Genomic DNA, 6143 nt, shown 5'->3' on the forward strand with positions numbered 1-6143 from the left:
GACTTTGGCTCAGGTCACGATCTCGTGGTTTATGAGTTCGAGACCCACGTCGGGCTCTCTGCTGTCAGCACAGAACCCCCTTCAGATCCTCTGTCCCCCCGTCTCTGCCCTTCCCCTGCTTGTGCTCACTCTCAAAAATAAATAAACATTTTTTTTTTTTTAAAGAAAGAGCTTCCAGGGGCGCGTGGGTGGCTCAGTCAGTTGAGGTCCGACTTTGGCTCAGGTCATGATCTCGTGGTTCGTGAGTTCGAGCCCCGCGTCAGGCTCTGTGCTGACAGCTCAGAGCCTGGAGCCGCTTCGGATTCTGTCTCTCTCTCTCTCTCTCCCCCTCCCCTGCTCATGCTCTGCCTCTCTCTGTCTCTCCAAAACAAATAAATGTTAAAAAAAAATAAAAAAAATAAAAATAAAGAGCTTCCAGTTTTGGGACTGTTCTCTTTCACCTTCCTATTTATAGACGGCTTTGAGACTCAAGACCAAAACCATACATCATTTATCTAAGCAACTTGATGTCTGTTTCTAGAATATGCATGTACTTCAATGAGCTGACATCTAGTGGGTTTTGTTTTATCCCTTTTCAGTGGAAGGGATACCGTGAGAGTGTACCGTGGGTGTGTTTTGGCCGTTTCTCCTTCACCAGATCAGTCTTGGCATCCACACGACCTGTCTCAAAACTAGGACACTGCTAACCCCACAGGTCAGGTAGGGCCTAGCCCTCCCCCAACCACCTTCCGGGGGCGGCTCAGAGCAGGGAGTGAGCCCAGCTTCCAGGCTTCCAGCTTTTGGGGGTCTGTGTGGTAAACAGTGCAGAACTGTGCAAAGCAAGCCCACGAGCCCAGATCCAGAGTTTGGGGCTCCCGGACACGGGCCGGTGGCTGATCCAGAATTCGGGGCTCCCGGACACAAGTCAGTGGCTGGTCCAGAGCAGCAGGTGGCAAACACGGGGTGAGAAGAGAGGGAAGGTGTCAGAATGACCTGGGTGCAAGCCCACGGCTTCTCTAAGGGCCTGATTTACGAGGGGGGGGGGGACAGTTTAGATTTCTTTCTCAGTCAGCACGACTGTAGGGAAAGTGTGTTTGGACCCAGAGCCTGATTTACAGCCCGCCGCCCCTGCACCGGGCGCCTGCTCTGGGAATGACTACGCTAGAGGAAGACCATCTCGTCCTTGACATACCGATCAACTTTCCTGCTCCCCACGTTCCTTTACGACAAAACCCGTGACTCCTGCCTACACGCGGCTCTACGATCTCCCGAGCTTTCACAGGATGTCAAAAAAGTATACAAATGTGGGGGCACCTGGGGGGCTCCATCGGCTAAGCCTCCAACTCTTGATTTCGGCCCAGATCGTGATCTCACAGTTTGTGAGATCGAGCCCCACATCAGGCTCTGTGCTGACAGTGCACAGCCTGCTTGGGATTCTCTCTCTCTCTCTCTCTCTCTGCCCTACCCTCCCTCAGGAGCTCTCGCTCTCTCAGGATAAATAAACATTTAAAAAAAGTATATAACTCTGGTAAAAACTGTTCATTCTCCAGAGCACCTCCTTCCCTGTGAAGACCGTGTTTCCTGGACAGCTGTCCTAACCTGGGCTCAAAGAAAACTCTCTTTGTCTCTTTTGGAGATTCTAACGTTCTGTTCACTTTTGTTGACACCAAGTAGCCCCGTGGGCCTGGGATGTCCCGGCCTTAACCCTGAAAGTCCTCCCTCCCAGCAAATCACGCAGTCCAGGCAAACCTGGATGGTTGGCCACCTCCGACACGTGTGTTTCTTCCACGCCATCGAGCGAGTGACTCAGTTCTCTGAGGACACTGACTGTGTGTCCCACAAATCGAACTTGATTCTGATACCAGATACCTGGACGTGGCATCAGATGCCACAGGTGAGGGGCTCAGTCCCACGGAACTGCTTCCCGGCCTTCAGATGCAATTCCAGCTTGTCGCCTGGGCTTCAGGTAATTGGCTACAGATCAGAGATCCAATTAATTTGCTAGGGTGGCTCACGGAACTCAGAACAGCTTCCGCTCTGGATTACCGGCTTATTGCAAAGGATGTGAACGAACAGCCAGATGGAGAGACGTGTACCGGGAACGGGGGAGGGGTGTGGGGCTTCTGCATCCTGGGGGCCACTCTCCCCACCCCTCCACATGCTCCCCGACCCAGAAGTTCCCCAAACCCCAGTCCTTTGGGGTTTTTATGGAGGCTTCGTTACACAGGCATGATTAACTTGTCGGCCACTGGTGACTATCCAATCTCCAGCCCCTCCCCGCTCCTCCCTCCTCCGTCAGTGGGGTGGGACTGAAAATTCCAGCCTCTGCTCACAAGGTTGGTCCCCAGGCTTTGGTGCTTTCCAAAAGTCCCCTCTTTAACAGAAACTCAGATGCACTTGAAAGGATTGTCGTAAGTAACAAAAGATACCTTCATCACTCTTGCTATCCAGGAAACTCCAAGGGTTTTGGGAGCTCTGTGCCAGGAACATTAAGACCAAATGTCAATTTTTGATCCTATCCTATATCCCCACGACCCTAGCATCCCCCACCCTGCCACAGACCTGCACCGGTGGGGGGCGCCTGGCTTTGGGTTCCTGACTTCTATTGTAAATGCTAACTGTGTGAGGGCCTCTTGCTGTACATGACCTGGGACACTTTACTTGGGCAGGTGGGGGACCTAGAAAGGTTCATGCTGGCAGCACTGGCAGCTCAGGGGGCTCAGCCCGGCCTGCACCTGCGGAGCGTGAAACGTCAGTGTCCCTCTCAGGCTCGGGCTTCATTGGTGGTGGGGGGGGGGGGGGAGGGACCGCCTGAAGCATGGCCTGTAAGTGCGCCCCGGCCGTGTCAGTGCGCAGCGGGCCGGGTGGGGACTTGGTGACCCAGAGCCCCGCTTCTCAAAGGCTGTTTCCTCACCGCAGGCCCAACTTCACCTGCGCATTTGTTAGAGACGCAGACTCTCGGCCTGGCTGTAGATCCGCTGAGTCAGGGGCTCTGCGGTGAGCTTAACAGTCTGGGTTTGTCATGTTCTGCATGTGCTTCTGAGGCACGATTGAGAAGCCCTGGGCGAAACTGGAGGACGAGTCTAATCACGGACATAACGGTGGGGTATGTGGGCGAGGAATACAGGTGTGTGCAGCGGGGAGGCCCCCTTGGGAGGGGTCGGCCCTGCTTGGGCGCCTTCTCTGGCAGGGCCAGCTGAAGCCAGGCCTGAGCTGATACCCCGAGGCAGTTTCTGGAAACATGGACTGCAGAATGGTTGCCCTCAGGCCCTGTCCTGGTTGTGACGTATTCCCGATAGTTTTCCATCGATCCTTTTGAGAACTTCGCACCTTGTGCCCGTGGGATGGAGAGGAGCTGGAGGGGACTCGGTTGAAGCCCCGCCTCCAAGTCTAGCCCTGCCTCTGGCTGGCGGCGTGACCTTGAAAAAGTTGTTTCCTGTCTTGTCACATTACGGGTGGAGGCTCACTAGAGCCCCCTCTGCCCGCTTCTGAGGACTCTGAGAGGCTGACACAGAAAAACACTTTAAGAATCGAGACCGCTCACAGGGGATGGCTGACCAGAGTGTTCCGGGTCTCACGCCTTGGTCCAGGCCCCACACGGCAGGAACCAGGACCAGCTCCAAAACCCAAGCAGGTAAGAGCCCCTTATAGCTCTCTCTGGAGTCGCCGCGCGTCCAGGTGCGTGTTCCGTTAACATCCCTTGATCCAGCCATGGAAATGGGCTCTGTCCATCCCTCCCTCCGCCCCAGAGTCCCTTGGAGCCCCCGCCTATCCAAGAGCTCCTAAGATCCCTCCAAGGCCATCCAAAGTCCCAGCCCCTCAAGTGCTCCCTGTGTCCTCAGCTGATCACAGAGATCTAATGTGTTACCTGTTTCAGGTAGTAGCTTTGCTCTTTTTTTACAGGGCCTTTTGGAAGTAATTCCTTAACTTACTAAGAGGAATGCACTCTTTTTTTTAATGTTTATTAATTTTTGAGAGAGAGAGAGAGCGAGCATGCGCATGTGCACCAGCACCAGCTGGGGAGGGGCAGAGAGAGAGGGAGAAAGAGAATCCCAAGCAGGCTCTGCACTGTCAGCACAGAGCCCAACACACAGCTCAGTCTTAGGAACCATGAGATCTTGACCTGAGCCAAAACCAGGAGTCAAATGTCCAACCCACCAAGCCACCTAGGTGCCCCAAGAGGAATGTACTCTTGATGACAAATAAAATCAGATGGCAGGCACACTGACCACAAATAAAAACAACTCTGGTGAAAATGCCCAGCAAGCCACTCCCATATGCACAACTCCAGGGTGGGGACCCTGGAAATGTGAAATCACCACGGCTCTGGATTCCACCCAATGACCAGTCTGGTGTTGGAGGACAGCCTTTCCCATCGTGCAGGATTTGACCATCACTTCCCTTAAATTGATGGCGTTGTGACTGTGCGGTCTGATTCTTTGGCTATCTTTCTTGGAAAAATCATACGCTCTTTTTAAAAACTTTGTTTAAGTTTATTTGTTTTGAGAGCGCGTGCACACGAGCCAGGGAGGGGCAGAGAGAAGGCGAGACAGAATCCCAAGCAGGCTCCACGCCATCAGCACAGAGCCCGATGTGGGGCTGGAATCCATGAGCTGTGAGATCATGACCTGAGCTGAGATCAAGGGTCGCAGACTCAACCGACTGTGCCACCCGGGCGCCCCAGTCATACGCTTTTAATTGCACGTGGCCAAGAGGAGTCATTCCGTTTCTCTGAAAAGTTATCGCGGGTGTGCCTCTCATGATGCTGCTTGAGTCTCCCCTGGAAGCTTAAAGCTCTTTGACAATTGAATGCAATTGAAGTAACGCTGCCACTTCCTCCCCGCTTTCAAAACAGGAAACGGACTCTAGATGCCAAGTATTTTTTGAACATCCATGTTGTTGAAATGTTGCAGAACACAGTTGGGTTTTAAAATGCTACTGCTGGGTATTTAAAAAAAAATGCTATTGCTGGGGCGCCTGGGTCGTTCAGTTGTTGGTTAAGCACTCAACGCTTGATCTCAGCTCAGCTCTTGACCTCAGGGTCACGAGCTCAAGCCCCACGTTGGGCTCCACGCTGGGTGTGACGCCTCCTTAAAAAACATGCCAGTGCTGATGGCGCCGTTTCAAATGCAGCAGTGTCCACGGAGTCTTGGTTTACCAACGTCCAATGTCCTTCGACCATCATTAAATTGTTTGTTGTGTGTTTGCGCTGTTAGGACGAAAACGTGTTGGTTTCTGGGGCCATATATCTAAATCCAGGTAGGTGTTTATTCCATTTCCAGTGGAAATGGAGTTTTTAAACGTCTGTTTACCTAAACAGCAGATCCAAGTGGAGATATTTGGAGGTATTTGCAGTAGGAGAAGTGGGTCAGTTTACTACAGTTAAGGGGCCTTTGCTGCCTTACCCATACAGGAATCCTTGTCACTTCACGAAAAGCCGAACAAAGTTGAAGACATACTCATTAAAGCATTCAACGCTGGCATCGACACGATGTCACGGGCCCGTGGTCTTCATCCTTTCATCCTCTGTGCCGCAGACCAAGACCAGCACCATGGGCACCCAGGCTAACTTGGGTCGGCCCTGAAGTGGAAGCTGGGAAGAGCTAACGCTGAGGCTGTGGGTCCTCCCCGTGTGTGATCTTGTGATCTCATGATGGTCAGTACTGCTGTGAGCTCACAGAGACTGAGTAGCTGGGGGGGGGGGGGAGGTCATAGAGGTAGAACCTGGCCAGGTTCATTGCTAGCCCTTGATGCACCCCTTTCTTCTGGCCCTGAGACCTTGGCCAGTTATCCACCCCCTCTGGGTGCTTTTCCATGACGGAATGACGGGACAGAGATGATGGGGCGCTGCCCTCGGTCCTTGCACACAGAAGGAGGCACAAATGCACAATTACCAACTACTCTTTTGATTGAGAACAGTGCTTGCACCCCGGCCCTGGAGGTTAAGGGCAAGCTAAACTCTAAGGGCTGTGGGCCCCCCATTCCGGGAGGGGAGGCATGGAAGCTTCCAGGCCACACGTTGGTCTTGATCCTCACGTTAGACTGCGGAGCTCGCCGGAGTTGCCGCCGAGGCAGGTGTGGGGCAGCAGTGCCACATGCCTGCGAACAGCGTGGGGGCCGGGAACAGCAGGCTGGCGGGTGGCCCACCGTGGGCCCTGCCCTGA

This window comes from Panthera tigris, chromosome C2 (assembly GCF_018350195.1).
Source record: "Panthera tigris isolate Pti1 chromosome C2, P.tigris_Pti1_mat1.1, whole genome shotgun sequence".
NCBI lineage: Eukaryota > Metazoa > Chordata > Mammalia > Carnivora > Felidae > Panthera > Panthera tigris.